The sequence below is a fragment of the Schistocerca cancellata genome, chromosome 3 (genome assembly GCF_023864275.1).
Source record: "Schistocerca cancellata isolate TAMUIC-IGC-003103 chromosome 3, iqSchCanc2.1, whole genome shotgun sequence".
NCBI lineage: Eukaryota > Metazoa > Arthropoda > Insecta > Orthoptera > Acrididae > Schistocerca > Schistocerca cancellata.
Genome location: NC_064628.1, coordinates 424,091,619 through 424,109,319, shown reverse-complemented (window position 1 = coordinate 424,109,319; position 17,701 = coordinate 424,091,619). Strand labels below are relative to the sequence as shown.

The window sequence follows — 17,701 nt, the reverse complement described above, 5'->3', positions numbered from 1 at the left end:
TCTCAGGGAAACGTCTTGAGTATTCTTCAAACTTCGAGGAATCCAAGAGCATTGCTACGTGTAGATGATCTACGTCTTGGAAACAGTCAGGGGTTTCTGCGCTAATCTTCTCGCAGACTTCTTTTGCATCGGAACTTCGGCAAAGACTCATCTTCTAGCTTCATGGAGGTATGTTCCGTCTGTGCAACTAACTGAAGGTAGTTTGTTTATTGCCATACGCGTTTTGCTTCTTTTATTTGTGAAACATCTTCAGTGGCATGTAATACAAGTTTATTTTTATACATACAATAAACGCATTACCTGGTGGTTACAGTATGTTAGTATGTTACATTTTTTGATGTTTTTCTATTGTCTTTCAGTCTAGAATCATCTTCTGTAGCTCAAATTTCGTGATGTGAAATACATCATGAAATTTGTGCTAGAAAACTTTCAGTTTGACAGTTGGCCTGAGTCTCTGCCATGATGTACACATAACTGACGCAAATATTTTATCCCGTGACTCGTCTTACAATTTTATATTGACAAGAGCCTCTACCTGTGGGCATTTACTAGTGAGCATTCATTCTGAAGTACGCTAAATGTAATCTGCTGTTATCTAAAGCCATGCCTTGGGATAATTCTTGTTTTGTCAATTTCATATGTGACAATAGCCGCTCGGTTTTAGCTATTTAAATTGTGACACTTCACTCCTTCTCTCTTTCGTCAGGGGTCAGCGTAAACACTCTTTGAGCGCGTTTACGTCTATAGAATAAATGACTGGAATAAGGAGTGGACCCTTATTCTATGTTAGAGCACAACGATGTTCAAGCTGTAAACAAATTGGTTTTTAATGCCGAATTTTTTTCACAGAAATACACAAATTTACACAGTTTGTAACGTGACAATGTTAGGACAGTTGTCAAGATAACGCATCTCGCCCTGAGTAAATGAAGTAACTCTAAACACAACAATATCAAATTTTAATTAGAAGTTCTTTACAACATTATTCTTAGTACTACATCATTAAGTTGGCCAATCATCCGATTCTGACGGCCTTTTCTAACGAATAGGAGCATTCCTCTTATTTTTTGGAAATCTCTCTGCCAGTCGCAAAGGTCTTACCATTATACTGCATCGAAATCTCGGCACTTTACTCCTTCATAGTTCGTTTCCGCCAATCGGGCATTTTGTGCCCGCTCCAGACGCCTAAAAATTACATGCATACAGCTGTTCATGTGATCAACTGCATCACTGGTTTGTTCGTATCCTTTTGGAGATTCTGAAACTCAGTTTTCCAAAGCTTCTTTCTGTCCCACACCAATGGCCCACTATTTGCTCTCCTGCATGAGTCACCTGGCGCCTGTTCGTCGCCCCCTAAGAGCTTTCAATTGTACTGCCTGTGGTGCGCCGTTCGTGTCTGCTCGCGCCTGCTTCCAAACAAAGCATTTCCTCTAGCTGCTTGCTTCACCTCTTGCTCAGTAACATGCAGTATATAGGATCGATGTGTTAATACTGTCGATTGAGTGTCAACCCTTTGCATTACATACTTATAGGCAAATCTGCTCATTTTCGCCGAGGTATGTTGGCGTCATATTCACCTTCCTGTTACAGTGTATAAAAACTCTCATCTAAGGTGCGAAACTGACCTTCATTTAATCTGCCACCTTACATAATGTATCATCATGTGATGTAACACATCCCAGTCCTTCTGAAGAAGACATTTTTAGAAATATAAAAACCTAGGTGAAATGCTAATAAACCTTCGTTTCACAACTGTTTGGCTGATTCTTTCGACCTGTTTTGAATCGATTAATTCCTTTTGCAAAACATTTTAATTGCTCTGAAATTAATGCTCAGCTATTCGCAACATTTTTATGTTCACCATTCAGATTCTACATGCAAAAACGTCACACGCATTAAGAGTTTATGTGCAAAACTACTAACCCTTAAATAGGCTGCCCAGTGAGTCACGAAGTGTAACGCGCTGCTTCCTGAGTGAGAAGCCGTGCCGGTCCCTGGCACGAACCCACATGGCAGAGTGTAGTGTCGAGGTACAGAGTGCTGGCCAGCTTGTGGATTGTTTTTAAGGCGGTATCCCATCTGGCTTGGATAATGTGGGCTGGTTACTATATTCTGCCTCTCTTACTCTATGTCGGCGACTGTTGCGCAAACACTGTCTCCACGTATGTGTACACCATAATTACTCTACCACGCAAACATTGATGGTTACACTTGTCTGGCACGAGGCATTTGTGGGGGATCCACTGGGGGCCGAAACGCACAATAACCTTGGGTTCGGTGTGGGGTGGAGGTGGTGTAAGTGGACTGCTGTGGCCTGTTGTGAGGTTGTGAACCACTGCGGGCTACGGCAGGACAAATCGTCTCCGTCGTTTCTAGTACCCCTGTTTAATACGCACACACACACACACACACACACACACACACACACACACACACACACACCCTTAAACAACTCTGGAGTGGTCCACCAGTGTATTGGATGCGGTTTAAGATAAGTTTTAATAATTTGCAAATATCTTTCTTTGTTTTCTGGGAGGTTTTGGAAGCACTCCGTTTTTACGCTTTAAGCTTGTACGGTTTGATTCAAATTTTGCACGTAAACGGATAAAGTGAAAACAAAATATTTTCATCCAGTAATCTTTATCCGTTGCCGAGATATGATAGCTTAAAATCGAGCTAAATGTAGTACATAACAATTCCTTCTTATGAGAGTTGATAGCGTGGAAACTGTTGAAAGTCAATCAGATAGATACAAAATTCATTCTTACGATGAAACTGAAAACTCACTTTAAAAAATCTAGTTTTATTCGTATTTTACGTGAAAAAAACCCTTTTTGAGACCTTTTACGAGTGCCACTTCTACACTAGTGTCCATTAATTGCTACACCACGAAGATGACGTGCTACAGAAATTTAACCGACAGGAAGAAGATACTGTGATATGAAAATGATTAGCATTTCAGACCATTCACACAAGGTAGGCGCCGGTGGAGACACCTACAACGTCCTGACATGAGGAAATTTTTCAACCAATTTCTCTTGCATAAACAGCGATTGACCGGCGTTGCCTGGTGAAACGTTGTTGTCATGCCTCCTCAAAGGAGGAGAAATGCGTACTATCGCGTTTCCGACTTTGATAAAGGTCGGATCGTAGCCTATCGCGATTGCGATTTATCGTAACGCGACATTGCTGCTCGCGTTGGTCGAGACCCATTGGTTATTACCAGAATATAGAATCGGTTGGTTCAAGTGGGTAATACGGAACGCCGTGCTGGATTCCAACGGCCTCGTATCAGTAGCAGTCGAGATGGCTCAAATGGCTCTGAGCACTATGGGACTTAACATCTATGGTCATCAGTCCCCCAGAACTTAGAACTACTTAAACCTAACTAACCTAAGGGCAGTACACAACACCCAGTCATCACGAGGCAAGGGAAAATCCCTGACCCCGCCGGGAATCGAACCCGGGAACCCGGGCGTGGAATGCGAGAACGCTAACGCAAGACCACGAGCTGCGGACAGCAGTCGAGATGACAGGCATCTTATCCGCATGGCTGTAACGGATCGCGCAGCCACGCCTCGATCCCTGGGTCAACCAATGGGGACGTTTACAAGACAACAACCATCTGCACGAACAGTTCGACGACGTTTGCAGCAGCATGGACTATCAGCTCGGAGACCATGGCTGCGGTTACCCTTGACGATGCATCACAGACAGGAGCGCTTGCGATGGTGTACCCAACGACGAACCTGGCTCCACGAATGGCAAAATGTCATTTTTTCGAATGAATCCAGGTTCTGTTTACAGCATCATAATGGTCGCATCCGTGTTTGGCGACATCGCGGTGAACGCACATTGTAAGCGTGTATTCGTCATCACCATACTGGCGTATTACCCGGCGTGATGGTATGAGGTGCCATTGGTTACACGTCTCGGTCACCTCTTGTTCGCATTGACGGCACTTTGAACAGTGGTCGTTATATTTCAGATGTGTTACGACTCATGGCTCTACCCTTCAAAAATGGTTCAAATGGCTCTGAGCACTATGCGACTCAACTTCTGAGGTCATCAGTCGCCTAGAACTTAGAACTAATTAAACCTAACTAACCTAAGGACATCACACACATCCATTCCCGAGGCAGGATTCGAACCTACGACCGTAGCGGTCACGCGGTTCCAGACTGAAGCGCCTTTAACCGCACGGCCACACCGGCCGGCGCTCTACCCTTCATTCGATCCCTGTGAAACCCTACATTTCAGCAGGATAATGCACGACCGAATGTTGCAGGTCTTGTACGGGCCTTTCTGGATACAGAAAATGTTCGACTGCTGCCTTGGCCAGCACATTCACCAGATCTCTCACCAACTGAAAACTTCTGGTCAATGGTGGCCGAGCAACTGGCTCGTCACAATACACCAGTCACTACTCTTGATGAACTGTGGTATCGTGTTGAAGGTGCATGGGCAGCTGTACCTGTACACGTCATCCAAGCTCTGTTTGACTCAATACTCAGGCGTATCAAGGCCGTTATTACGGCCAGAGGTGGTTGTTTGCGTACTGATTTCTCAGGATCTATGCAACCAAATTGCGTGAAAATGTAGGCTCATGTCAGTTCTAGTATAATATCTTTGTCCAATGAATACCCGTTTATCATCTGTATTTCTTCTTGGTGTAGCAATTTTAGTGGCCAGTAGTGTAAGTTTCCGTTAAAATTTTGTAAGAATTCAGGCAAATCAATGCAATTAATAGTCGTCCTGTTGTTCTGTATAAGCTTGCTACGATATAAGCAACACGATTCGAAAGACAATAAAAAGACCCAACCGGATGAGTCATCTCTCGGGTCAACAAAAACGTACAGCGGTTGCCAAGCTAAGGTGGTCTAATGTCAAAGTTATGGTAGAGTGAAAGTTGGAAACCAGAATGCTCCTGTATAGCAAAAAAATGGCTCTGAGCCCCATGGGACTTAACAGCTGAGAACTTAGAACTACTTAAACCTAAGCTAAGGACATCACAAACATCCATGTCCGAGGCAGGATTCGAACCTGCGACCGTAGCGGTCACGCGGTTCCAGACTGTAGCGTGTAGAACCGCTCGGCCATCCCGACCAGCTCCTGTATAGCATAAAAAAGGCGTATATGTCCTGGGCATAGTTAGGGATGTAAAAGAATGGAAGTAGCCTCTCGACGTATCTAGCAATTTCAAAGATATTTAAATCAAAACATCTTGACCTGTTCGCGTCTCCACTTCCACCGGTGGTTCGACTCCTTCCTTGGCACGAGTGTGTGTGTGTGTGTGGTTTCTTAGTTTAAGTTAGTTTAAGTAGTGTGTACGTCTACGGACCGATGACCTCAGCAGTTTGGTTCCATAGGAATTCACACCCATTTGAACATTTATTCGCGTCTTTTTACTAGTTAGCCTATTTCCCTTGCGCAGTGAGTTCTCCTAAACCCGCCCACTGTTACATGCATGGTGAGGCATGTAAGAACTAATATACACAAATTTGTGTTTTTTATAGAAGGAAATGGATCTACAATAGTAACTATCCAAGAGTGGGAGCGCATCTGTTACAGGAAGTATACCAGAGTGGGGATGCATTCACCCTAAGCTTTAAAGACACGTTGGGACATATTGTACCTCGTAAAAAAATACCATTATGGATGACATAATGGCAAGTTTCATGTTGTGCGTTAGAACATTATGTATCATGTTACTTTACAGGGCGAATGTGTCAAGACGTTTTCATTTAAATATCTTTGAAAGTATGTGATAAGTCGTAAAGCCATTTCCCTTCTTTTACATCCCTACTCTGCCCAGGAAGTACACACCTTTTTTTAATTTTTCATACTGGTAAAAGACTGGTTGATATTTCGAATTGCCATGCGCCGACTATCGCAGACATCATTCCACAATCAACATGGACTAGCACAGGGTAGGATCAAAGTCTTTTGGAACACCGACTGCCATTCAGGCTGTTCTAGAGACCAATTCCACCCCAACTCCTAGAAACATGGTGTGAGGTGCTGTTGAATATGACAACAGGACTGACTTGATAATTTTTGAAAGGAGACTGAATGCTCTCCTGAATGTGGTAAGAATTTTGACCGTGTTGTTACACCGTTCATGACCAGGATATAAAACGGCATGCTGCAGCAGCAGTGCAATGCGGGACCCACACAAACAACATGAGGAATGGACCGATCATTGACTGGTTTGACCGAACCCCAGATTTCTAACCCTCAGTGCGTGTGTGAGATGATCGGACAAGACGTAGAAACCAGAGTGAAAAATGGTCCTGTATAGCACAAAAAATGGCTTTCATAGAACACACCAGACAGCAGTCTTGACGAAATGACACAGCATGTGAAATTCAGGAATACTGAAACGCAAGTCACTTAGGATAGTAAAAATTGAAACCTGTGGTCTGAGGGTATCACCTTTGATTAACAATCAAAACGTTCTCGGTCCCGGGTTCAAAACCGGCCACCGCTTAAATTTTGAATAAAAATCATCCGAAATTGCGCCCGAAGACTTACGGCATAAGAAGTCACCGTCATTCTGCCAACGGCCTTGTCAAAAGGAGCGGAGAATCGGATAGGGATTCAGGCCACTCACTTCCCTTTGGGGTGGGAAACTGGCCCTAAAGACGAAAGTATCAGCAATGATCAGCGGCATGAGGACGCAGAAGACAATAGGAACCACAGCATTGCCGGTTGGAGTGGCCGAGCGGTTCCAGTCTGGAACCGCGCGACCGCTACGGTCGTAGTTTCGAATCCTCCCCCTCGGTCATGGATGTGTGTGATGTCCTTAGGTTAGTTAGGTTTAAGTAGCTCTAAGTCTAGGGGACTGATGACCTCAGATGTTAAGTCCCATAGTGCTCAGAGCCATATTTGAACCATTTTTTTTTAAACCACAGCATTAAAGACACAATGTGTAGCCACAGCACATGTGGCCTGCAATTGAAAAAGTATCATGATGATCTCTCCATTAGCAGAAGATTCCAGAATAGTCCCCTATTCGGATCTCCCGGAGGGGACTGCCAAGATGGAGGTGACCATGAGAAAAAGATTGAAGGGTAACGTTTTGCGATTTCAAATGGCTCTGAGCACTATGGGACTTAACATCTGAGGTCGTCAGTCCCCTAGAACGTAGAACTACTTAAACCTAACTAACCTAAGGACATCACACACATCCATGCCCGAGGCAGGATTCGAACCTGCGAGCGGAGCGGTCGCGCGGTTCCAGAATGAAGCGCCTAGAACCGCGCCAAGGTAGGCCAAAGAGAGAGTTACTGTGAACGGTTCTCTGATGGGGTTGTTCTCATCAGAATGACAGGAAGCTAACACCGTCATCTATAGTCCAAGTGTAAATGGCGACGTCGCAAATCGAAGATGAGGAGATAGAGAAAATATGTGAGGATACTGAACAAGTAATTCAGTGAGTAAAGAAGATGAAAATCTAATAGTCATGAGGACTTAAATGCAGTTGTAGAGGAAGGACCAGGAGAAAGGGTTACGGGAGAATATGGGCTTGTTACTGGAAACAAGAGAGGAGAAAGACTAACAGAGTTCTGCAATAAATATCAGTCAGTTATAGCGAACACTGTTCAAGAAGCACAAGAGGGAGAGATATACGTAGAAACAGCCGGGAAATACATGGATATTTTTGTTAGATTAAATCATGTTCAGGCAGAGATTTGTAAATCAGATACTGGATTGTAAGGCGTATCCAGGAGAAGATATAGACTCAGACCATAATTTAGTGCGCAAATAAGTGGGATGCGAAGCACTAAGGAATGAAGAGGTATGTTCGATGTTCTCTGAGGCTATAGGCACTGATATAATGAATATAATAGTAGGCAGTACAATGCGAGAGGAATGGACATCTCTAAAGAGCGCAGTCGCGGAAGTTGTAAAGGAAACTAGCTACGAGGAAGACAACTACGAAAAAACCATAGATAACAGATGAAACACTTCAGGTGATCGATGAAAGAAGGAAGTGCAAAAATGTTCAGGGAAATTCAGGAATACAGAAATACTTTCGAGGGGAATGAAATAAACAGGAAGTGCAAGAAGCCAAGACGAAATGGCTCCATGAAAAATGCGAAGAAAACAAAAAGAAATGATTGTCGGAAGGACTGACTCAGCATATAGAAAGTCAAAACAGTCTCCTGTGAAATTAAAAGCAAGGACGGTAACCTTAAGTGTTAATGGGAATTCCACTGTTAAATGCAGAGGAGAGAGAGAACAGGTGGAAGGAGTACATTGACTGCCTTTCCGAGAGGCAAGATTAATTCTAATGACGTTATAGAAGGAAAAAGAGTCGACGGGAAATATATAGGGGATCCAGTAGTAGAATCGGAATTTAAAAGACCTTTGGAAGACTTAAAATCGAATAATGGAGAAGGATTAGGTAACATTCCATCAGAATCTGCAAAATCGTTGGAGGAGGGAGCAACAAAACGACTTTTCACGTTGGTGTGTAGAATGTATACCATCCGATATTCGGGAAAATATCATTGAAACAATTCCGAAGACTGAAAGAGCTAACATGAGCAAGAACTATCGCACGATCACCTGAACAACTCGTGCATTCAAGTTGCTGACAGGAATAATATAAATAAGAATGGAAAAGAAAAGTAAGAATCTGTTAGATGAAGATCAATTTTGCTCTAGGAAATGTAGCACTAGAGAGCCAATTCTGACGTTGCGGCTTATAATGGAATCAAGACTAAAGAAAAATGAAGGCACGTTCATAGGTTTTGTCGGTCTGGAAAAAGCGTTCGAAAATGAAAATGGTTCAAGATGTTCTAAATTCTGAGAAAAATAGGGGTGCGTTATAGGGAAAGACAGGTAATATTCAATATGTAGAAGACACAAGAAGGAACAATATGAAGGGAAGATCTAGAACTAAATGCTCGGATTACAGAGAGTATAAGGAAGGGAAGTAGTCTCTTGCCCCTATCGTTCAATCAACACTCAAAGAATCAGGGTGAAAGGATATCAGTGGTAAGATTTGCTGGTAACTTAGTTATCCCTAATTAAAGTGAAGAATAATTACAGGATGTGTGGAGTGAAATTAACAGCCTGGTGAGTATATAATATGGATTAAGAGTAAATCGAAGAAAGACGAAATTAATGAAAAGCAGCAGAAATGAGAACAGCGAGAAACTTAACACCAAGACTGGTGTTCATGAAGTAGGTGAAGTTAAGGATTTCTGCTACCTGGGCATCAAAATAACCCATGATGTATGGAGCAATGAGGACATAAAAAGCAGACTAGCACTGGCAAAAAGGGCATTGCTGGCCAGTGGTACTCTACCGGTATCAAACATAGACCTTAATTTGAAGAAGAATTGAGCACAGCGTTGTACTGTTGTGAAACATGGGCTGTGGGAATACCGTAACAGAAGAGACTCGAAGCTTTTGAGAGGTGGTGCTACAGGATAATGGTGAAAATTTGGTTCAATGGTAAGATAAAGAATGAGGAGTCTCTCCGCACAATCGGTGAAGACAGGAATATGTGGAATACACTGACAAGAAGAAGGGACAGGATGATAGGACATCAGTTAAGATATCAGGGAATGATTTCCGCGGTAGCAGTACGAGCAGTGGAGGGTAAAAACTGTAGAGGAAGAGAGAGATTGTAGTACATCCAGCAAATAATTGAGGACGTAGGCTGCAAGTGCTGTTCTGAGAAGGAGAGACTGGCACAGGAGAGGAATTCGTGGTGGGATATCAAACCATTCAGGATACTGATGAATCAGAATGAATAATATTCCGAATCTTCGGAGTTGGATGGAAAACGCGTTCTATCTCGTTAGTCGTCGCATCGCAATGTGAAAGAAACTCTGCTACGTTACCTCTCCCGCTGAGTCACGATGCGACCGAGTCCGGCTACGCTGGAAGCGTCCGTAATTGCTTTCTTGCTGTAGCTGTTATCCTTGAGAGGTGTTTATATGCTTGTCCTCAGACAGGAGACGGACGTCTTCGGAATTCGACTTAGACATTATACTGCTGTGCTTGAGACAACTGTGGATCGGTTGATAAAAACTATTTACGATCTGGTACATAACGTCGTCTATTTGTTTCCTGTACACCACGTGACAAGGAAGACCGTCTGCTTTCAGCTTGACTAGCACGTTCTGTGGTCGACCATTTAAATGGCCAACGAACTCCTGCAGGGCATTCGAACCCTGATGGCACATGAACTAAACTAAGTACCGTCCGAACAGGTCTTGGAAGGCCCAACGGTACCGACCGGCCGCCATGTCATCCTCAGCCCACTGGAGGCGGATATGGAGGGCCATGTGGTCAGCACACCGCTCTCCCGACCGTATGCCAATTTACGAGACCGGAGTCGCTACTTCTCAATCACGTAGCTCCTCAGTTTGCCTCACAAGGACTGAGTGCAAACCGCTTGTCAACAGCGCTCGGCAGAGCAGATGGTCACCCGTCCAAATGCTAGCCCAGCCCGACAGCGCTTAAATTCGGTGATCTAATGGGAACCGATGTTACCACTGCGGCAAGGCCGTTGGTTGATGGTACATGAAGTATCGTTGACAAATTGGACAAGACAAGACGAAGTGATGAGGAAAGCTGCTACCACTAATCTTTGTCAATGAATCTCGTAAAGAAGAAACAGAAAAGACCCCCAGAAAAAAAATGGTTCAAATGGCTCTGAGCACTATGGGACTCAACTGCTGAGGTCATTAGTCCCCTAGAACTTAGAACTAGTTAAACCTAACTAACCTAAGGACATCACAAACATCCATGCCCGAGACAGGATTCGAACCTGCGACCGTAGCGGCCTTGCGGTTCCAGACTGCAGCGCCTTTAACCGCACGGCCACTTCGGCCGGCAGACCCCCAGAAGAGTAGCGCATTTCTTCATGGGTTCGTGCGATAAGTGCGGTAGCGTCAACGAGATGCTCATCTAATTCCAGCGTCAGATGCTAAAAGAGAAGCGATGTGGTTTACTAATCAAATTCCGAAAGTATATGTTCCTAGAAGGATTATCGAGCACATTTCTACGTACAGCATATATCTCGTGAAAAAGACGTGAGGGGAAAATGAGACAGATTCTAGATCATATGAAGGGCTTACCAAAAGTGCTTTTCCCTCGCAGAATTCCCGATCGGAGTGTGAAAGAGTAGAGTGAGAGTAGTACACGAAATAACCTCCGCCATAGACTATTAGTTGGCTTGCGAAATGTTGACGTACAGTAGATCAAAATATGCAGTACATCAAGAAACTCCCGAATATTTCTTACGCGGTTGCAGAAAAATTTTCAACCGTCCGCAGACTAAGTATATTGATTTAACGTGATCGTTGGTAATTTTTGTACTCTTGACATCACAAAATTTGGCCAGTGAAAATCGCAGCTAGAGTCGAAGTTCGATACAGTACTGACGCGAATGACTTCCAACAAGCCATATTTTGCTATTTATCTTATAAACATGCTGACGAGAATACGCTTCTTCAAATATTATGAAAGACTAATCCTTTCCGTATTCGATTTGTGTTCCAGGAAGGTACAAAATATTCTCTACAACTGGAATATGCTGCATGTAGTGCATGTTACCGGTACGTATGTAAGTTTGGAAATAGCCACTGTCGCTGAATAAACTGCGTGCAGGCGTTCGAATCCATGTGAATTACTTTTTTTGCCATTAGAGAAACATTCAAGGTTCTAGAAGCTGAAGCCCTCCATTGTACTATATGTGCATCTACAGTATTTTCCCCGTAGAAGATGGGACGAAATTTTGGCTACAAATGAATGACAGTAATTTCTGGTGGAGATTGGCTTCCGTAGCATCGAAAACTGGCATTTATTGACGTTACGCGGTAACAGCAGGCAGCCTTTCGTGGCTAGTTAGTTGTGCCTGCGCACCATTCGTTCTATCATAGCCAATGACTTTACACGAACTAGGTCAAATATCTGCACCACGTCGCATTCAGTTGAGTCACATTGTTCACCATCTGTTGTCTGTTCGTGTCCGCATCATTGCTCTTGTGGAAGAAGTGAATTTGACGGTGTCAGAGCCAAGGGCGTGGTGTGGCATTCCTAAACGCACTGCGCCACAGTGGATAAGAGGTCGAGATACCAGAGAATGTAGGAGACGTGTGGGAACTGGACTTTAGCGTATAACACCTGTCCAGGGTAACGATCATGTCAACACGTCGCGGCAAAGTCCATGTTTTAAACGCGGCGCAGCTGAAACACACTACTGAGTTTCGCAGCTCCCTAGATACGGTTCGGCGGCGGCTTCGTAAGCTGGACTACTTAACAAACGTGCGGCGAACAAGAAAGAGCTCCTTGATGCTCATGACCCAACCAATTAGCGTTTGTGGAGGATAGTGTCAATCGTGACTGGTGAAGCGAGATGTTTTCCGACTAATCAGTATTGTCCTCGGTGAACGGCACATTGCTCTAAATGTAGAAACATGTAAGTTAATGCAACTGAGTCCGTAAAACAAATCAGTAATGTTCGGATACATCATTAGTAGTGTCCTGCTTGACACAGTCACGTCATTTAAGTTGCTGGCCGTAACGTTGTAGAGCAATATGAAATGGAACGAGCATGCGAGGATTGTGATAGTGGGGAAGTGTCGTTCATCTGCAAAGGAGATCGAGTATAAGGCACTAGTGCGACCTATTCTTATCGCTAGAGCCTTCTGGATGCATACCACGTTGGATAAAGGAAGACAGACGCAATTCAGAGGCGGGCTGCTAGATTTGTTACCAGCAGGTTCGAACAACGCGCAAGTGTGACGGTGATGCTTCGGGAATTCAAATGGGAATCCTTGGAGGGAAATCCTTGTTCTTTCCGAGGAACACCATTGAGAAAATTTATGGGACCGGCATCTGAAGCTGACTGCAAAATAATTGTACTGCCGCCAAAGTAAATTTCGTATAACGACGTCCCTTTTGAGGAACACCATTAACACAGTGCAAGACTACACTGGACTTGCGGTGTGTCTTGGAAGGCGACAGGCGACTCTAAGTTACCGCCCAACTAGTAAACCTCCCACATGACTACCTGTTTCACGCGTCTTCAAAAAATGGCTGTGAGCACTATGGGACTTAGCATCTGAGGTCATCAGTCCCCTCGAACTTAGAACTACTTAAACCTAACTAACCTAAGGACATGACACACATTCATGCCCGAGGAAGGATTCGAACCTGCGACCTTAGCGGTCCGCGGTTCCAGACTGTAGCGCCTAGAACCGCTCGGCCACTCCGGCCGGCCGCACGCGTCTGCTGAATTGATATTGCCCTTGGGATTGCGTTTGTTGTTGATAGCCTGCATTAGAAATGATCACAATTATCAAAATCTAAATGAACTAGAATGCTGAAATAATATTAATGGAATGGTGGTCCTGTGTTTTATAGTCAATTGTTAATGGGTGATTAATGTATCAACAATGGATTTATCTTTTATGAAAGTTATGGCACAAGCATATTGATTAAAAAATGGGACAAGACAATACACGTTAAGCGTGATGACAACAGAAAGCATCATCTAATGGCAACAGAAGTATGCAACAGACAGTCACTCCCTTGAGTGCGGGCTGGTTGGCCAAGATTAACATCTGTCTGAACTATTTACTCTGGCTCAAAATATAGATAACGCAATCTGAAATGATATAACTCTGAATAGACGTTGATGGATTTATTCTACACAGAAGTAATACTACGATGGTGAAGCTGAGAACAGGTGGCCAGATTGTGATCCTGTTTGCCCTAACAAGCCGGAGCAACAATACTATACCTCTTTTCTCGACGTGTGGTACTGTCTCAGTGATGATGGTCGAGGTTCAAGAATCTGCAGAGCAGTGATGAATTGCCTGTAATTCCCTATTGCGGGCACAAAATATGCAAATTCGCTGCTGGCGATCTGTTAGACAGATCGCAATTACTCACCAATTGGGCCGTGAAATCTCGGCAGATCCCAGCGTGTGACACTCCCATTCGCCGGTCATACCATGGACCAATTTTGACTCATTAATAGGGCAGTGTGCGGAAGAAGATCAAACATCAAGGCGGCAGACCTGTCACGAATAAAACTGCCCTCGGCACAGCAAGTTGTCAGAGATTGCTGAGGTCTAAATTGTCGGTGCAACTAAGTCCTCAGCTCAAGCTAGTACCTAGTCACGTTCAGAACAAGTTTCCCATCTGCAGCTCACTCATAACAAAAGACCATATCCACCCCAGACCATATTTGAATCGGAAAACCAAGTTTTTCCTCTTGTCACTTTTCATCAGACCTCCACAAAAGTACTCGTGCAACCAGCCCCAGAAGGGTTTCGTTCCAATCACAAGACTCCGCGAGCTCCATGTCTGCCCTCTAACTCGTCTCCTCTACTCGTTGGCCAATCCTTAAGTTATCTGGAGATGCAGCCAATCCCTGACTCGCATATACCCAGGCAGAGAGGAGGAGACGTTTTGCTCCTGACCTGTTTTCTTCCACGGCCACTGCAGGCAGCGTGTTTTGAGTTCCCATATAGCTCTAAGATGAAGAACACGTTTGCTATGGAGGTCATGTTCTGGATGTTCAACCAAGGGCCCCCACTAAGAGACGTGCTTTTCTGTCCCAGCATAGATCATTTCAGAGCCACCATAAATGTTGTGTTCCTTCTAAAATTGTTTTGAAGGCCTGAGGCTTCCCAAAAACCTATCCAGGTTAACCTCCACCTGACGGCTCCCTCGATAGTGTCTGGTCCATGATAAACATGGAAACTCGTGAATTTTCATGGTCGCCATCTCTGTTCACAAAGGGGACTTACGACAATGTCGTAATGCTTTGACTGGGCGACCTAGATTTCCCCCCTGCCCCTGCTGTGGCAAGAGACACCAAACAGGTAGGTCGAGATAGGCCATTTTTCCTCTCTTCCACTGAACATATTGTCTGAACACCAGCGCAAGAAATTCTTGGTCCCAGCATATTGCCACCGGGAAGTGCTTTGAGACGTTCCTTTCCCTAATAGCTGCACATGGCTTTCTAGTCACAAATTTCCACTGCAACATTTGCTGTTAAATGACCAAGATGCCTGCTTGTTCTCAACTTCAGAAAAACACTATTTGAAGGAGAGCCACCATGAAGATCCTTGCATGTGTTAACAATGTAAATGCTCCCACCAGTGCCGGCTCATGCTGATAACTCCTTGTCAACTCATAAACACGATGTCTTGGGTGAAAAATCAACATTAAATTGTACCCTCGAATATGGAGAATAATGGAAGAGCGGCTCGTCCTCTCTTAACACCGAGCGAGGTAGCGCAGTAGCTAGCCCAACCCCGCGTCTGGCCATCCTGATTTGAGTTTCCCGTGATTTCCCTAAATCGTTCCAGGCAAATGCCGGGATGGTTCCTTTGAAAGGGCACGGCCGACTTCCTTCCCCGCCTCTTCCTAATCCGATGAGACCGATGACCTCGCTGTCTGGTCTCCTCCCCCAAACAGCCCAACCCTCTCTTAACAATTTATGTAACTGACATTTGAGCTGATTGCAGAAAGATTCTGCCGTCGCCAACATTTCACGAAAGGACCATGAAGATAATACACGAGAAATTAGGGTTCATATGGAGATGTATAGATAATAGTTTCCCCCTCAATCTGTTTGCGAGTGAAACAGTAAAGGAAATTGCTGTTAGTGGTACAGGATACCCTTCGTCACACACCGTACGGAGAGAGATCAGGAATAGTATACACACCACCAGGTGCACGTTTTCACCCCAAATACCTCAACGAGTCATCTCGGTGTGGCAATTTCTGCCTGGGAGTGTTGCTGTGGAACGCTTCACAAGACACATGGTGGACCTGATCCTGCTCTGTATACCCATGTCATGAGTAATACTGTTGTGCCATCAGAGCGACAGCTACATCCTGAAGCAATAACCTGTTTCTAGCACGACCAGACTCCTGTACACGTCAGCGATGATGCAGGAGTGGTTTGCAGAACAGAATAATACTTCATGTCTGGATTGGCCTCCTCCTGCACCAGACGCAAACGTTTAGAAAACTTACGAGCATAGAACAAATGTGCCACGCGAGAAAACTGGCCTGACCTTGCGCCAATTGCCCACGATGACATTTGACACGTCACCCTACCTGCCTGAAAAGAGTTTTAAAGTGAGGGATTTATTGCCCACCTCATTGATTACTCTCTTCGCAGATTGTAGACAGTCACTGAAGTTGAGGGTTTTTGGACAGGATATTATGTGGTAATAGTACCACATGCTGTGCCCTTTTGAGGGCTAAAACAATTTTAATTAGAACTACGCAATCATCGTTCCATTAATTTCGTGATATCTACTGCCTGAACAAGTTAGCTCCGGCCGATGCGGTTCTATGCTCTTCAGTCCGGAACCGCACTGCTGCTACGATCGCAGGTTCGAATCCTGCCTCGGGCATGGATGTGTGTGATGTCGTTAGGTTAGTTAGGTTTAAGTAGTTCTAAGTCTCGGGGACTGATGACCTCAGATGTTAAGTCCCATAGTGCTTAGAGCCATTTGAACCATTTTGAGCCTCTGTATTTCCTGGAAGAGTAACTGCCTTACAATGTTCTATTTTATTAGGAAATAGTTCTTCAGCTGCAATTAAGTTGCACCTCCATATGTCATCACCGACGGTGAATGGCTTTCCTTTCTTAGCGATTTAATTCACAAATTCGCAAAAGCTCTTTCGTAATGGCTTCAATGTCCTGAACATGTTTCTTAAAAATGTTTTGTTGAAAATGATGTCTATGTATCAGTGTTTTGAGTTTTTGTTCACATATCCTGTCCTTTAATTTACCAAATTATGCACGTTGCTTTTTTGTATCGATGATGAATATTGTATTCCTTTGAGGTGTTAGTTGTACTCTGAAACTGGTTACTTATACACGACGCCAGACCGTATGTATAAAGTCCCTTACCTACTTATGATATTCTGAAAACGTTTTTACACGAAACGTGTGAATAAAGTTGAATTACTAAACATTAAGTGACTAAGTTTACCCTCCATCGACCATGACAGCAGTATATGAACTAAAAAAAAGATAAGATTCTCAAGAACATCAATAACTTCGTTACAGAGAACACACGTTGGTTTGTTCTCTTTCTCTATAACAAAGTATTTTGCAGCTTACTCTGTACTGAAGATACGACACACACCCCTTTGCCCTTTTGGTTTCAACGGTTATATTGCACACGTACTCGAAAGAAAGAAAATTTGAAATAACAACATAGCAAATACAGCCAAGAAGTCATGGTCAGCTGCCGACAGAGCTCTCCCGTTGCATCTCTGTTGTTTATTAACAGTGAAGGCAGTGCTCTTAGCGGCTTCTCTTAGAGTTAAAACAGGGAGCGGGAGGAATCGTGTTTCCCTTTAAAAAACTGTCAAGCGAGGGCTGAATTAAATACCTTCGTGAGCCAGATGCGGGCCTCGGGTCGTATTTTGGGGATCCTTGCGCTATACGAGTACTTTTGTATTGTCTGTAAATTACTACCTAAAAATTTAGCTGGAAGCAAACGCATTATAAACTCACACCCTTCTTCTTTCGTGGCTGTTAAACGCACTTAAAGAACCAACTTTTTTTACATTCACTTACGGATAATTGCCTATGGCAAAAATAAATTCGAGATAAACATATACTTTTTCCCATGGCAACATTTTTAGACAGTGTTGCACACCCACGTAAAAGATTCCTCACCTTGGTTTACAA

General features: G+C 44.0%; 1 protein-coding gene across 1 annotated transcript in view; it reads left to right on the top strand.

Moving 5' to 3' along the window:
* The window catches only part of LOC126176352 (UNC93-like protein), a 399,900-nt gene that overhangs the window by 293,810 nt on the left and 88,389 nt on the right, over positions 1 to 17,701 (top strand). The gene's annotated exons all lie outside the window — the stretch shown is intronic.